The sequence below is a fragment of the Scardinius erythrophthalmus genome (assembly GCF_964197995.2).
Source record: "Scardinius erythrophthalmus genome assembly, chromosome: 2".
In the NCBI taxonomy this organism is placed as follows: Eukaryota; Metazoa; Chordata; class Actinopteri; order Cypriniformes; family Leuciscidae; genus Scardinius; species Scardinius erythrophthalmus.
Genome location: NC_138222.1, coordinates 3,485,186 through 3,503,169, shown reverse-complemented (window position 1 = coordinate 3,503,169; position 17,984 = coordinate 3,485,186). Strand labels below are relative to the sequence as shown.

The window sequence follows — 17,984 nt, the reverse complement described above, 5'->3', positions numbered from 1 at the left end:
TGGCAAGTGTAGAAATTAGAACAAGTGTTGTAATTTCCCTAAAGTAAGATATACTTATGAAACTTTACAGTGCATTCATTTTCAAATATATGGCTATTACTGCCACAGGAATAATATAAAATTATTACTATTATATTGTAATTATTTGGCGTCCTAAAACACCAATTTGAATGTAAATGTAAAGTCAATTCAACTTTTTTTTCTTTGTTCAATTTGCATCTGAACATTGGTTAGAGCTTTTAGTTTTGAACTTTCAAAGTGCACCAGATTGACACATTTAACTTTAAAATGTACACAATTTTCACCCGAGGGGGGGGGGTGTGTAATACTGTGTGAAAACCTGAAGGGGTATATTATGCATTCAGAGGGTTAAGCAGTTCAAACAGAGCTTAATATTACTATTGTTCCCATTCATTAAAATATTTTTAAGCAATACGGCAGCTTTGTGCAAGCAAAATCCAAAAAAACTTGAACGCTAAAAGCTCTCAAACCTCATTCACAATTCTGGTCAATTCAACACTGACAATGAACGACATTGCCAATTCAAACAAGATTGACCAATGACAACAAACCTGGTGTGATTGTGTCTTAAGATGCTTTTATGGCACTTTTTGGATCTTGACAATTTTGCAAAATGAAAAGAACATCCTTGACATTCTACTATATGGCTGCTTCTGTATTTCATGGCAAAAGGAAAACACCATCACATTTTCTTCACAGTTAATTTCCGGGGTGAACTATTCCTTTAAATGTAAAATGCAGTGTAAATAGCAGCATCAGGCTGAGACGGAGCGTTTAAATCTGAAGCTCACCCAAAGGCTGTTACGGTGCCAGATGGGCACAGCAGTGTGTGTTGCTATTGAAAAACACTCCCATGCAACCACAAACTGGTTTTGTGTGCTGTTGCACCAGGAAGTCACAAGTATTTGGGTTCAAAACAATCTTCAATTGACTTCAGCAACCCAGCACAAAAGGGGAGAGAGAAAAGCCCTCAGGGTTTAGGAAGACAACCTCACCAAACCTGTCCACTCAGAGAGCCGTGGAAAAACACTCACTTACTAAGAACTTAAACCAAAAACAGGCTTATATTCTCATTAAATGAGAATATAAGAATCTTCATGCAGTTTATAGTGACAACGGATGCAAAGATCCAAAAAGGGACTGAAAAACACCATAAAGGAAACATAAAGAGACCGTATTACACATGCACTATATTCCATGTCTTGTGAAGCCATATGAAAGCTTTCTGTGAGGAAAAGGCCAAAATTAAGATCGATATAGACTAATAATCACTCGAATCTCATTCTCCTTCCTGCTTTTTTTATGCAGCTCATAGCAATTGAGCTTTGCCATCAATGGTGTTAAACCCGGTGTGATGCATCACGTTTCATAGCTTTGTCAGAGAGAAAGATTTATAGTGAAAAAATACTATTTTAATCCGTTCCTCACACAACATCATATAGTTTTAAAAGACCCGTAATATAGCATTGTTTAGACTATTTTTGTGTCATTTTGTCTTTTTTGAGTTTGACATTCATGGATGCATAAATATTCTTCAAAATTCTTTTGAGTTATAGTTTTAAAAAACAGGCATGAATGTTTGGATCGACAACGCATGTGTAATTTTTTGGTAAACAACTCCTAGGGCTGCACAATTAATCGTTTTTCTAATCATGATTACAATTACAGATGCCACAATTACATAATCGTCCAAAAATGAAAAAAAGTGAGTGTTTTCAGCTTGTTTATATTCGTATAACAATATGGCATGCATGCAGTCACTTCAAACAATTGTATAAAGCTGTTCAAAACACCTATGTAAATTGTATTAACCGTAATTAATGATCACTTCAATTCAAGTGATTAATCGACAATTATGATTTTTGTCATAATCGTGCAGCCCAAATTCTTTAATAGAAATTTGTACTTTCAATGAGCATTTCAAAGGTGCCGACAGACAGACGCTCAGTGTGAAAGAAATGTAAAAAGCTGAGTAGTGGAAATGAGCGCAGTGGTCAAAGTAGGGGTGCTTAAAGCCTTTGTGCGATGGGCACCAGGGCAGCCGAAAACAAAGAGGTGTCAGAGCCCCGCAGTGGACCTCCTCTCTTTGGTCTTTGGTTAGGTATGCTTTTCAGTCACGCACAGGCCTCAGACCCCCCCTCCCCCTTCCTGTCCCCACATTTCAATGTAAATAGGCCGATTGAATGGCTGCAGCTGCCCCATCAAAAGGACAGTGGTGCTAAAGGGCCCAGTCATTGAGATTCAGCCGAGCCACGCTTTCCCACCCCCAAACATCACAAGAGCCGAGCAGCAGGCCGTAGGAAGTGCTCTTCATTTTAGAGAACGGCCCCGTGTAAACCTGAGCAAATGTGATCCTGAAAGCAGTGCTCGTCAATGAAATTTGCTGTCCTGTGATGTGTTCGAGATGGCGCAGCAGGACATTAAGGTCGTGGCTGAATCCGGAAACACAAAATCCAATTGAGGCAGGATATTTTCAACAGATAAAACTATTTAAAAAAATACCAGGATCAATATGTTACTGTGTGATATGTGACTGTGTATCACAAAACCAGTTATAAGTCGCACGGGTATATTCTTTGGCGATAGCCAACAATACATTGTATGGGTCAAAATTCAATTGATTTTTCTTTTATGCAAAAAATCATTGGGATGTTAAGTAAAGATCGTGTCCCATGAACATATTTTGTAAATTTCCTACTGTACATAAATCAAAATTTTATTTTTGTGAGTGGATGCAGCAAAATTGAGGACTTCATTTTGACAACTTTAAAGGCGATTTTCTCAATATTTTGATTTGTTTGCACACTCAAATTCCAGATTTTTCAAACAGTTGAATCTCTGGCAAATATTGTCCTATGCAAATCAATGGAAAGCTTATTTATTCAGCTTTCAGATGATATATATACAGGCCTATATCTTAATTTAAAAAAAAATTTACCCTTATGACTGGTTTTGTGGTCCTGGGTCACATATAACAGATAAGACAAATATCTGTTGGTGAACATTAAGCTAACATGGCCTGTGCCGCATATATACGGATTGTGTATTACTCAGCCTTCAGCACATCCAATCAAAACTGCTCTCCTGCTGCCCAATCCCTTCCCGTGTTCCCGACCCTCCTCACATCTGCCACACACTCAGCATCAACATGCATCAACAGCTGAATTTCACTTGATCAACAGGCTATAAACTGAAATTCTTAGATACAAGAGATGAAACGGTATGAAAATGTCATATGATTGTGAGCATTTTGATCATTATAATAATAATAATAATAATAATAATAATAATATTACAGGGTTCGTACAGATCCTGTTAAATTAAATTCCAGGACTTTCAAGGAATTTAAGCACTACTTTGGTTTTCAAAGACTACAATCAGAGATCTCACTTATCAAAAAGGTAAATGGATAAATAAAAATAAAAAGGTACTAATAAAGTGTGGTCACTTTAACCATTAAAAGGATACGATGACAAAGATATCACTTTTCTTATTCAACCTGTTTTTTTTTATTATGAATATATGATTGAGCTGAAGAATGAAAGCTGTATCATATACTTGAATATTTATATGAGCAATATCACGCTCATAGCCATGTGAAATGGCTCAATCTCAATATCAGACGGGTGAGAAAAGATTGTTTTATCAATAAAACTAAACACTATTTTCTAATATCGCCTATAGTCTATCAATAGCTCAAGCACTTTTTAAGATTTCAAAAAGTCAAATTCAAGCACTTCAAGCACCTTGTATGAACCCTGATATTATCATAGACTAGCCTATATATATTGCACACCTACATATAACATCTTATATATATACTAATATGTACAACATGTTCAAATAAAGCTTTGAAAAGTTTTATAAAATGATAAACCTTAAAAAAACGGCATACAGGCTGAATGACAACCTGAAAATCCACTCTCTGACAGTAGATGGCGCTTATGGAAAAGCAGAAACAAACAAACCAGCACTGCGCTTATAAACACTACTTTATTAGGCATTACACGGCGGGAAGATGAAAAGAAAATGTCAATGAAACTGTTCTGAAGACAGAGTTAGTCCCTTTCAGAGATATATTTATATAATTCTTTCATACATTCATATAATTTCCTCTCACAGCTTTCCTCCATGTTCGCACTCAAACTGAAACTCACGCTACATTCTGCGCTCGCCTGAGACGGTTGCTAACGTTGCTTAATGCTGGACAGTCACCCATTTATTTACCATGTGTTTTTCAAATCGCTGTAATCAAATACTGTTTATATGATAACTATTTTAATTATCATAAACCGTATTTGGTTACAGCGATTTGAAAAATTACAGCGATTTGTATTACATGAAATGGTAATACAAACCGCCAGGAATTTTATCATGGTTCATGATCAAACTGGTAACTGATTCAACCCTAAGATACAAAACATGTTTTTCCTGTTTTAAGTGAATAAAACATAAGCATAAATTAGGTTAAAGGGGAAACAAATTGAAAAAAAATACAAAAGTTATTCCAAACCTGTATGAATTAATTTCTTCTGCTGAACAGAAAGATGATATTTTGAAGAATATGGGTAATCAAACAGTTGATGAGCCTCAATGATTTCAGTTGTATTTTTTCCATACTATGATAGTAAATTAGGCCCATCAACTGTTTGGTTACACACATTCCAGTATTTGATTTGTTCATGATAGTTGTTAGTAGTCTCTAATGATAAGATTTCTGTGAGTTTGTTGTTATATGGTTATATTTAAAAAAATACATAAAGGTGCCCTCAACTCAACAGTTTTTTCTGGAAATAATAGTTTATGAATGTAAAATTATTGGTAGTTTTCCCCTCACAAACACGCCTACCTTTAGCAATTATGAAAATTGTACTATGAAAATACAGTAAAGAAAAATACATATATTTTATCATGGAAATGTTATACCATGTAGATTTGCTTTAAATTGTAATTCAATTGTAAACTTAAATGTGCCCTTTTAATATGAAATACTTTTACTACTTTTTTTTTTAAATATTTTGTTGTATATTGAAGCCATGATGAGATATACTAGCACTGTAGACTAAGAGCATACTATCACGTCTATACACAGGTTTAAGAGATAAGCCTCGGTTCAATAAGAGCTGATACTGAAAGATCAAAAGAAACCACAGAGCGATAATATACAGAGAGAAGAAATGCGGCAAAGAAGAGAGCAGGGGAGAAAGAAGTGTCTCCTTTGATGTATGAGAGTTGGGGAGAAATGTTATCAAACGCACTGCAGTGGAAGCACAACCTGTGCCCAAGAGAAGAGGCGTCAGGCTGAGAAACAGTCAAACCCCGACATCAAGTGCCCCGTCCCAGGTGTTTGTGGGAGGATGCCATGCAGCACTGCGTGCATCTGTGCTTTTCCAGAGGGAGAGAGAGAGATAGGGAGAGAGAGAGAGAGAGAGAGAGAGAGAGAGAGAGAGAGAGAGAGAGAGAGAGAGAGAGAGAGAGAGAGAGAGAGAGAGAGAGAGAGAGAGAGAGAGAGAGAGAGACAGAGAGAGAGAGAGAGAGAGAGAGAGAGAGAGGGAGGGAGGGAGGGAGAGATGCCCCAACTATGAGGACATTAGAGAGAAATCTTTTACAAAATTTGAAATACTTTGCCCTAACTTCATAAAATGAAACAATAAAACACAACTTCAACATTTATTAGTTGAAAAAAGAGATTGTATCCTACTAGCAGCCAGGGCTGCTTTACGTTCGAAAATCGATCGGACCAACCAACACAAGTGTCGAAAACTAAAATTTTAACGGCCTTCTCTCGGAGCGCGCCCAGCTCGTCACGATACGCCCGCAGAGAACGCGTGTCACACAGCGACTGCAGGCTCTGACACACACACATGACAGCAAATTATACTTCTGCATAATGTGTCTCTTTTTACTACAGAAATGTGAATTCTGCCGGTATTCAGACAGTCTCATGCATACAGAAACAGATTCGGGCTTCGATCTACAAACGAAATTTTTCTTGCCATTTCTAATGGTAAACACAGCCATGTTGAAGCCTGCAGTGATGTTTTTCGTTGATGTTATGGCAGTCCACTCTGCTTATCAGTCCCTCCAGTTTTTCGCGATTCCGCGATCGCTGAATACAACGCAAAAACAAAATGTCGCATTTTTTTGCGATCCTGCATAATTCCTAATTTAACCGCAAAATAATCACAAAAAATGAAAAATACCTCACAAAACATTAAATTATAATCACCCAATTGAAATATCTCTAGTTTAATTAAAGTTTCAATGCATTTTTACGTGGATACAGATGTTGCAGGAAAAGGGGAAACTCCTCTTCCTCGATTAACTGAAGCGCATTTTGAAGGCTGCAGCTGCACAGTGAGTGTCTGGCTCACTCATTGGCTGTGCTGCGGAAACTGCACATCCAATGGCGCGGGCGCCTCTGACGTGTGCGCCAATGAGCTAGCATCACGCCATTACACGTCAGAGCCCGCCAATGGGGCGCGGCCTTAGCCCATATTATTCTTTTACCGTCTATGATATTAGTCCCCGAAAAATGCCATTTTAGCAGGTTTAACGACTGAAGCGACAACTTGCCAGGTCTCTATAGTGCGGCCGGCAACGCAATACTCGTTCCCTAGTCTCAGGAAAATGAGGTTACGATAGTAACCGTGTAGTTCCCTTTCGAACTGTCACTTTGTATTGCGTTGCTATACGCAGTGGGGACGCCATGCAAAACACCGCACTATAAATAACTGGTTGCCTTCTGCAGCTCAGGAGAAGCCTCAACTCAGGATTTACACACAGTTCTACAGTATAAAATTACTACACCTGCTGTTAATATTTACATAGGTCAGGTAGAAAAATTGTCCATAGGTTGTTTTAAAAGTTAATTTGATTAGACCAAAATAAACAAGCTTTATGCATTTTGTTTGTGATTTGTGTCATGTATGACTATTGTGCATCTGACATAATACTATTATGGTAAATGAGATGTCCTAATTATAAAATATAAAAAAAATCGCAAAATTTTTTGAGGAGGCATGAGGAGGTTTTTCAGGCAGTTTGAAAAAGGAATATTTCACAAAACTGCAATGGAAAGAGTGTTTTCACATTTACAGGTCACCTGACGTACGTTAAAGACCATCACTCTTTAAAGATGTGTTTGTTTGGAGAGAAGACGAGACAGTTCCTTTATTAAACTCGTAAAAGACAAAAAGTATTATGGGAATACCACAACAAAAAAAATGCCACAATCAAGACCTTGAAGCACAAATGAGGGAGAAACCCAGATTAAAAATAATTATGTACATGTATGATGATTCACCGTAAAAATTAGAAATGCTTTGGCAATACATTGAAACAATTCTCATGCCAATAAAGCACATTTCGAATTGAATTGAACTGAATTGAATAGAGAGAGAGAGAGAGAGAGATTCAAAGAAGTTTATATGGCATCTGGCTGCAAGGAGTATAGAGGGGTCTATAAAACATTTACACCGCAAGAGAGAAGTGAAACGTGAGAGAGGAGAGTGAGCGTTCCTGTTTACAGACACTGACACTCTGCAATGAGGAAGGGGAAGGCCAAAGGAAACCAGCACACAATAATGTCATGTGAGCAGCGGCTCGAACCACTCCTGTCGAGCACCAGCCTTTCCAACTGTGGGGAGATAAGTTTAAAGGCCCCCTGAAATCAAAATATACTTTTTTTTAGCTTTTAGCATGAATATGTTAGCCTTAAAGGGATAGATCACCCAAAATGAAAATTAGCCCATGATTTACTCACCCTAAAGTCATCCTAGGTGTATATGACATTCTTCTTTCAGACAAATGCAATCGGGAGTTATATTAAAAAATGTCCTGGCTCTTCACTTTATAATGGCAGTGAATTGCTGTTTCTGTTTTGAAGTCCATAATAGTGCATCTATCCATGATAAAAGTGCATCTATCCATGATAAAAGTGCATCTATCCATGATAAAAGTGCATCTATCCATCATAAAAGTGCATCTATCATGATACAAGTGCATCTGTCCATCATAAAAGTGCATCTATCCATCATAAAAGTGCATCTATCCATCAAAAAAGTGCATCTATCATCATAAAAGTGCATCTATCATCATAAAAGTGCATCTATCATCATAAAAGTGCATCTGTCCATCATAAAAGTGCATCTATCATCATAAAAGTGCATCTATCCATCAAAAAAGTGCATCTATCTATTCTGCTAAAATGGATCAGGGATTTTTATGACATCACCGTGGACTTCAGCTTCTCATCACATCTTCTCTCCAATCAAATGCTCTCTAGAATCTAAAGCTCCGCCCCCTATGCTATAAATACCACCTGGCCAAAGCAAGCGTTGACATGTCACAGGGCAATATGGGTTGAAGGTGTGTGTTCGGATGCTCAAATGCTCGAGTTTTATTCCGTTTAACAACTGTACGCTGGTTAAGAATGAAATGAATGAATCCTCTACTATTGAATCCAACGTATCATCTCATCATCATCGCTCGGATTCGCTTCCATGGTGCTGTCAGTCTGTGGGGTAATCTAAACGCTATTGGCTAATTGAAAAGGGGGCGTGGCCATTCAATTCATCCCGCCTTAGCTTCCTGTTTCAGTGGAGATTACATCAATGCATCATTTTACAAAGCTGCGCGTTCCAAGACACTTCAGTGGGCCTTTAAATCAACATTCATTCTGATTTAAAAGTTAGGCGAGTAGGGCTCCAACTATAAAAAATGAACAAAAACATGTTGGCATTCAACAGTAACTGGGCTTCTTTTCTTCTTGTCTGATTCAACAGTTCTTTTCTATTTCACTCCATCTGTTCGATGCGCATGCGAGTGCCGGTGGAGTCGTTCAGTGAACTGAGAGGATTCGCATGCTGTCAAGATGAGCCTTTATACAGAGTTTGTAACATTTACAGATAAGGATGTAAGTATCAAACATAAGTTATGCTTAAACCATGTCTGAAACCAATTTAGCAATACACAAAGCACCTGACAGAGAGTTTAAGCAATTAATATACAACATTCTCATGCTTTGGGCCACTTGGATTGTGCACTTTTCCCATAGAAGCTTCCTCTGTGACCTTCACTCTTCACTTAGTTATGTGACTGGATGAGGTTTTCCACGCACAATGTTAAATTTCATTTTCATTGTCGATTAGTTGATGCAGCGCTATTCCCTCTTCTCTGCATTTCTCCTCTTGTCTAGCTTGCTTCCTAATTTATTTGTCAAATAAACCTGGCTTTGTATATTACGAATATTATCGGCTCCTTGATGAATTGCTTTTGTTCTTTTGTAAGTCGCTTTGGATAAAAGCGTCTGCTAAATGCATACATTTATTGGTGAAATATGCCAGCATTAAGAGTTCAACATCAACCAATCATGTGTCATTACTAGACTCTTTCAGGTCATTCAGGTTTCCATTTGTGGCAATAATAGATTAAATAATTATACTTCTTAGGTTAATAATTTTTAGTAACACTAAGGCTGTGTTGAATACATCAATGGGACGATATATCATCACATAGGCCTATCCCCTGCTGATTCGAGTATTTGTACTTTTTTTCGCCCGGTGTTGTCCTACAAACAATGTTCATATTGAAAGCTATGAAAACAAATGTAATCAAGTACATAATGTAGTTAATGTAATCATGTATGCCCCTTTTCAGCGCCGCGCTCGTTGCGTTCAGTCTTCCGGTTTGTATTTCCACAGCATGAAGGTAAGATCTTACGGATTTATGAATGAACTGATTTATTAACGAACTGATGTGAAGGAAGATTTCAAAATCTTCCTGGTCTACTGACATTTGTTATGACATCTGCTTCAAACATTACAATGCTCACGATAACTTTCTTTAACTCTATAAGTAAATCCACTTCACCAGCTAATTACTCTTCGACAGAGACGCCATAGAAATATAAAGCGCTGCTGCAAAAAACAGAAAAACTTTACAGTTATCATAAAAAGACACTCGAAATTGTACATATGGCACATTTTATATCCAACTATTTTAGAAAAAGTAGAATTATTTCACTCATATTCTATTGCGCTCTGTGTGCGCACGTACACGTTCCCTGATGTCGAAAATGGAAATATTTGCATGATTTTCTTCACATTTACAGATGAAGAATATACCTGTGAAATGTAAGTTACGCACTACGGCTAACGTGTCTCACAAATTAAACTAAATAAAACTTTTAAAAAAAGCGTTGAAAACATTTTGCAAGTTTCTGAAATTAATGGACAGAATATAAATGAATAGATTAATAATAGAATTGGCTACATCTTGGTTCATCTTAACCCAGAAGTAAACATTTAAGGATGCCAGATACCAATTTCCCAATTAGGGTTTTACACTAACAAAATACAGTAATATTCTGCAACAGAACTTTCCCAACTTGGCAACTATGCAAAAACACACACACACACACTCCACTGAGAAAGCAGCCTTCAGAGATCTTCAGTGCGATATTCTGCTCAAATAAAAGTGTGATGCAGCAAGCCTGTGTTCATTCCCGCTTGTGCCATTTGCTGCTCCTAAATCTGCCAGAAAACCGTTGAGATGAACTATAATATAAATCTAAACATCTACAATTCAGCACAAACTTTAAAATGTCTCTGTCCAACATTAAATGTTTGGGTTTGGGATAGTACATGATTTCTTTCTTGTTTTAACTGGAACACATGAGCTGGAGACATTGAATATTGTTTTAGCTTTTTTTGGGAGAAGCTTCTCGTCTATTATCAGTTTTCATAATTGTAGAGATACATTAATTTGCACCAGCAATGTGAACATTTCTAAGTAGAGATGCACCAGTCAGCCTGCTATGAATCAGATTTTTATTTTATTTTGTCTGATCTCTATTCTGGACTGCATTGCATGCCATTTATGTGGATATATTACAAAAGCCCCTTTTCCACTGTCGGCCAAGCCGTTCTCTTCTCTCAACCGTTTCACTCCATCCGTGCTGAGAAATCCAGGCCAAGAACAGTTTGTAATCGTGCCGTACTGTACGAGGCTCAAGTGGAAACATAACTGGAACCGTTCCTTACCAATAAAAAGCCTTTTCATTCAGTCCGTCTGCTGTTTTAGTTTTGTGCAGATTTAGTCCATTCTGTTGTTGCTTTAAATCTTGAAATTATACAATCTAATTTAAATCAAAAACAACTGCTCATATTACATGTGTGTAGCATCTTTGTTTGGATCGGAATGCAGTGGTTTTCTCAAGTTTCCTCTAATGTTTGAGGCCAGTTTGTTCAGTTATAGAGAAAATAAACAACAAAGAAAAGGGGGGAAATCAGCAACCGGTATCGGAATCAGTACATTTGTCTGTATATTAGGGCTTAACGATATATCGTTATCGTATCTATATCGAGATATGAACTTTCAAGATATTACTATCGAAAAAAGCAACGATATAGACGATATAGATTTCCCCTCTCCGCGCTCGCCCTGCATACAACTCTGGCAGTCACAACAAACATCAGTTTTACGAGTGCCCTTGAATGCACCGCTAAAGCCAGCGCGCACAGACTACCAGGGACGTGGGAACTATTGTGAGGGGGGGGGTGGCGTTTCCATGGTGACGCGTCATTGCTTGTCACGTGACACACCGCAGCAGCAACAGCGCTGAATGAATGATGATCTGCTTTTATGTCATTTTTCCTTTTTTATTCTGAATATTCACAAATGTGTTAGCTATGGCATGAAATATCTGATATTCCGATTGTCAAATACATGCAAGTGGAAGTATATTGTTGTTTAAACACCTTTATAACGATCGCGTTAGTTGAGCTGTATGCGCGATAGGCGCCGCCGTGTTAGTTTGTGCCGCAGACGCAGTTCAGAGAATCGGATCTGTTGGATTTACAACCTCTATGTTTACAACATGTGAATTCATCCACTTCTCCCGAAATACTTAAAAGTAAGTGGCTGGTGAACTGGGAATAGAATAGAGTAAACATTGAAGTTACTTACACAATGTGTATCTGATATGAATAAAACGTGTCGAATTATAATAGAAAGGATTATTATTACCTCTTCCATAGACATCAGTGTGTATTTTACAAACTCTAAATGTATTGTTTTTTTAGTATTTACGTAGTCATATCGTATTGTATCGATATCGAGATATCTGGCATGAAAATCGAGATATGAAATTTTGTCCATATCGTTCAGCCCTACTGTACATATATAAAAAAATACAAAAACACACCAAAAACATGAAACATCATGATCAACGCATCCCTATTTCTTTGAATTCATTACCCTCTGTAATTGAAGTGTAAATTGTACACTACAATTTCTGGCCTTAGATGATTTACAAATAAACTACGAAAAAAATAGTACCCAATGTTCAAAATTATGAAAACTACTCATAGCACCAGCACTGTACACAATATTCAATAAACAACTGTTACACTAAATTCTGATAAGGAGAAAATTAAGTCAATAATGACCCATATTGTGATACGTAACAGTACCTCTGTATCGTAATATACGCAGTGTTTCCTCTATGTTGATTAGTTAATGGCGGCCCGCCACGGCAAAATTTTTGCCGCCACGGTAACGTTAGGGCTCTACAGTGCGACCATTTCACTCGCATTTGCACCTAAATATGTCTGTGTGCGACCATGAAAAGATATTTAGGCGCACTTGTGCGACTGACCCGATCAAAGATTTTTTTTGGCGGCCGTCAAAGCGAATTTTTGTCCCGCCAAAGTCTTATTTGACCGGTGTGTAATGTAGATAAACTGCTGCGCTTGTGACAGCTGGGTGCATGTTTGAAAGAACGAGAGAGAGAGAGAGCGCGCACCCTCTGGTCGCGTGCGCGCGACCACTCTCTTTGCGAAGCAAGGTTCCACGTTGAATGGTTAACGACTGATCTTTCCAACACTGACCTCACGAGACGTCTGAATCGGTGTATAACAGATCGGTAACACTTTACAATAAGGTTCCATTCATTAAACTCTAGTTATAACTACATTAGTTAACATTAACTTTTAATAAACTGCACTTCTACAGAATGTATTAATCTTTGCTAATGTTCATTTCAACATTTAATAGCCTACATTATTGAAATCAAAAGTTGTATTTGTTAACATTTAGTTAATGCACTGTGAACTAATGAACAAACAATAAACAGCTGTATTTTTAGTAAGAGATGAATACATTCAGAATCATGTATTGCTCATGGTCAATGTTAGTAATAAACTAATGTTAAATCAAACCATATTGTAAAGTGTTTCAAAAAAATAATTTACAGAACACCTTAAAATAAGACCGTAAGGTGTGCTTACCCCCTTTAGTACAGCCTATATGGTTAGCAAGATTTAGCCTTAATAAACTACAGCATTTACAACTGAATGGTAGCCTATTCAATTGTAGATGGTAGAAAATAAGACTATTAGTTAAAATAAACTTTTTAATGCTACTTTTTCTCCCTGCTTTTTTATATTGATATGATTATATACCAAAATAATCTATTAAAGAAGGATTTTATCTTATAAAGCTATGAAATCCAGAGGTAAAATCACAGCTTTTTTTTTTTTTTAAGTGTTGGCCAGCGAAGACCATTTTTGACGTCAGGTAAAACCCTGCAGGGCCAATGTTTGTGCGCGGACATTCACACTTCAAGCAAAAATCACTAGTGAGGCACGAAATGTATGAATGTTTTTTTTTTTAATGCAATTTTTTTTATGACAGCCAGTGTAATTGTTTTTCTAAAACTGAAAATATTTAATGTTCATAAGGTAAACTTTTGTCACACAATGTGGCACAATAATATTGTGTCATTAAAGGAAAAAAAAAACCCTTTCAATTGTATGTGCTCCTAAATTTTTTTGGGGGGTGGGGGGTGGGGGGTGGTTGTTCGGACAGACCTGCCCCCACTGCTAAAAAAAATCCTAAAGGAAACACTGATACGTATTGTGATTTTGTTGCCGAGACCCAGTCCGCAGTAAGATAGCGTCCTAAGAGATCATTTGCAGACATACTTTTCAAAATATAAATTACAGAAATTTACAGGCCTGGAAAAACACTTGTTGCATTCCCTCTTATTTCAAGCTTTCCCACTAGCGTGGGAACCGTGAAAAGTAATAACCAAAGCATTACAAAACATTAATAGATCACTCTTAACTTGCTGTCCTTAAAAGTAGAGAAAGCGATTTGTTTTATAAACACTTCTTGTTATACTGGTTGAAACTCTCTTCACATCCTGATGGCAATCAATAATAGAGGTGGTCTAAATATTAAAACATGTACATATCTCTTCTGTGGAAGTCTCAGGACCAAAAACTTAGGGCTGGGTATTGATAAATTTCACGATTCGATTTACAGTTATTGTGTGCTTGTATTTCGTGATAAAATTGGCAGAATTTGAAAGCTGAAAGTAGGTTAATTGTTTACTACAAGCACATTAAAAGTAACATTAAAGGTGACAGTTAAGTACAAATCTTACTGCGATTATGGATGCTTCACTACAAATAATGAGAAGTTCAGGCAGTAACAGAAAACAGCAAAGATTAAAAGATATTGAGAATAAGAATCCATATCAGTATCAATTAAAAACGTGAATTGTGAATGATTAGTTCGCGTCCACATAGCTGACATTTTTATCTGTAGTGGTTCACCCATGAAATAGACGCTGCCCTCCTGCACTTTTACAGTATTTGCATGTTCATTCATTGACACGTCTCCGTCGTTTTCTCTCTTTCTGGCTCAACCATCAGCGTTGTAGCTCGATAGAGATGAGGACTTTGAAAAGGCCAGATATTTTTCAGTTTGACATGCATTTGTGACATGGAAAGCTGATCCTTGATGTCCCTGTGTGTATTCTGTCGCTCGCTCGAACTCAGTGAGGTTTTTCCAATGCGCGTCGTCTCATTTCATTACGTCAACATAAAAGATGTGAAGGGCTAGTCATCACAGAACGCGCAGGCAAAAAAGGCATGCAATTTTTAACCATAACATGGACATGGAATCGATATCGGTTCGTAAAAATGAGAACTGATTAAAATCAAGAAAGATATTTTTTTACCCAGTCCTACAAAAATCAACGGCGAAATGAATCTGCAGCAGTCAGGTGGTACAAGTTACAGATCTTTAAATTGATTACGATCATTATTATTGTAATGTTGTGGGTTTGTGAGACACTTCTGTGTGTGTTGATGTGTTTGAGGCGGCGTGGCTTTTTATGAAGGGAGAGTGGGATCGCATGCTTATAAAAGCTAACTTGCTATTGCTAGCCTCTCAGAAATTGCCTACCCTACCTTTAAAGAACTGCTCATGTTTGCAAAAGCCCGCCAATGAGGAACGCTAAGCCAAAAAATGCATGTCTCTGCAGACCGAAATATGTCAATTCTCATGGTGACGGAGGAGCATGGATTTGTTTCAAACCCAGAAAAATGCTTTGACATCATATATGCTGACCTTCATAACACCACCATCATACATTAAATAACATTTAATCTGCAACTATCGGAGATGACCATGTTCCATGAGTCAACGGCACAGAATTCGCTCTCAAAAGGCTGCATTGAGAAAGAGCAAATAATTACGGTTGAGTAAGACTGCCATCATAAATGCAAAGAAAAAGCTTTCTGAAACACCATTCCTGACCCCACACCCCAGACAAAAGTCAATTTCCCCTCTCTGCCAAACAATGAGCAGGACTCTCACAACACAAGGGTAGACAAACAGGCCCGACAACCTCAGACAAACACCCACGGATCCTCAGCTAAATCCAGATTAGTGCTTTTAAACCACCTTCTGGTAAACAGTCTACAAGTGCCATAAGTCAACAGAGTTTCATGGTTGCGTAAGACGACTCTGCATAAAAGTTGAGCTCAGAAGAATTAAACAAACGTGAGGAAGGGAGGGATGTAAAGTGGCAGCAGAGTATGTAGAGAGAGAGAGAGAGAGAGAGAGAGAGAGAGAGAGAGAGAGTGTGTGTGCTAACGCCCCAACGCCGCAGTGTTCTTCCACTGCACCAACACCAGCTCTGTTTACTTCATCACAAACTTACACAGATTCTCTCTCCATCCTTCACATCGGCCTTTAAAGAAGTATTGCAAGGCTCTGCTTCGGTGCAACTCCTCGCTGAAGTAAACAATCACACCACATAATGTCTAAACAAGCACGTCCACGAGTCACATCCACATGCAGTTTTCCCGAAATGTGTTTTCAGAGCCTTGGCTTCCTCACATCACATAGAAGAGATAGTGAAGTTCGGCTCTTACTAATGTCCTGAAGCAAAAGCAAGAAACATTTAATATGAGAAGCTACATAAAACGAGTTTGCAATGAAAAAGTATTCTCTGTGGTAAAATATTGGGATGCATTGATGCCAATACCGATAACTCTTTATATTTGAAAGCCGATAACCGATATATTGCCCGATAAATCTAAATCCAAATGTTTATATAATTTTTGAGAGCCTGATTACTAAAACAAAAGTCTCATATCCCAAGCTCACAATTATAAGGATGTTCTCATTATAATTTTATGCAGCCTATATGACAGACTTGCACTGCACATGTTGCACTTTACTGTATTTTCCTTTTCAAAGTGATTCCAATCCTATTTCAAGCAATTTGTGGCGAATATTACGCATCTGAAGTGTCTCAGCTGAAGGAAATAATCCATTATTTATCAACTTTAATATATTGGCCACATTTTTTGTTGAGCCGATAACAATAACATTAAAAAATTTACATATGTTGGCCGATATATCGTGCATCCCTAGTAAAATAGTATGATTGTTGCACTGCATCTGCCTTCTCTGATCTTGTGTGAATGCTATTATTATTCTACAAAAGTATGTGGTTTTTTACTTGACAGTCAAATTCCCCCCTTAAACATACGGGAATTGAAAACCAAACAAAAACTGAATACATATCACCAACTATATATGGTCAATACAATAAAAAACACATCTAATCATCACAACAGAGTGTTGCAGTGATCTAATATTTATAGTCAGAATGGTGCACTGGTAACCCAAAGCAAATTTTTATTACAGACCTTATCTCCATAATCCCTGCAACCATATCAGCACATAGGCGACAATATTTCCTCGTATATGTGCCCTTGAAACATACATATATATTAAGCTGCCCATCCCCGTGGCTGGTTTCTGCAGAGCCTGTCTGACCGTATCCGATTCCCAGAGAGAAAACGACAACATGACGAGGATTATTTTCATTTCTCCAGCTTCACACGCTCGCCTTCAGTTACTACAAACCTTCATCATTTTAGACCTACACAAGGCGCAGGAACGAATACATTTGCACAGTCTGACAAAATAGATATAGATTTTCAACAATACGCAAACATTTCCTCGACTTCAGGGTGGGGGAGGGAAACAAACTCCCGTTAGCAACGGGGCTAAATCCGTTAGCGGGCTAACCGTGAAAGTCGACGCCTGAGAGGACGTACAAACGGTTTTCCGACACGAAATGGCTTTTAGCCGAAAACAGAGCTATTTAAAAATGCTTACCTTCTTTAAAACGTGAGCTACATCTACAAAATTATACTTGGTATTCCTTCCCGATGCTTGTTTTTCCCATTTGAGGCCTTCCACTTCAGCAATCTCCGATGCGGGAACATCCGAGGCGCGCGACGCTCATCTCAGTCCGCGCTCGCGCCAGCGTGCTAAAGCTAATCACTGATTACCTCCTCAAAAATGCGATGATTAAAACCTCTCAGGGCTCCGATGAAATGGTCAGAGAAATGGTTATAAACTCTCCATCCGTTCCTTTGAAAAAAAAGTCTCAGTAACGGTAAGTTTGCTGATTTGGCTTGATTTTGAGGTGTAAAAATAAAATTCCGCTTCAAGTTAATCCTCAACGTCCGACTCCTTCCGAACCGTTTCGACTCGCGCTGACGAAGAGCGAACGCGAGCTTCGGAGACGCGAGCTGTGATTGGTTGACGCGTATGGGCGGTCACTGTTTGGTCCCCGCTGCAACGGC

The 17,984-nt window shown here is 38.0% G+C and overlaps 1 protein-coding gene across 2 annotated transcripts in view; it reads right to left on the bottom strand.

Annotated features, from left to right (window-relative positions):
• Nucleotides 1-17,978, bottom strand: part of ankrd11 (ankyrin repeat domain 11) — a 162,875-nt gene extending 144,897 nt beyond the window's left edge. For both annotated transcript variants that reach the window (XM_081358790.1, XM_081358791.1), the window contains exon 1: nt 17,512-17,978. The gene's annotated coding sequence lies outside the window, so the exon portion shown is untranslated. The remainder of the gene's footprint in view (nt 1-17,511) is intronic.
• Nucleotides 17,979-17,984: the final 6 nt, after the last annotated feature.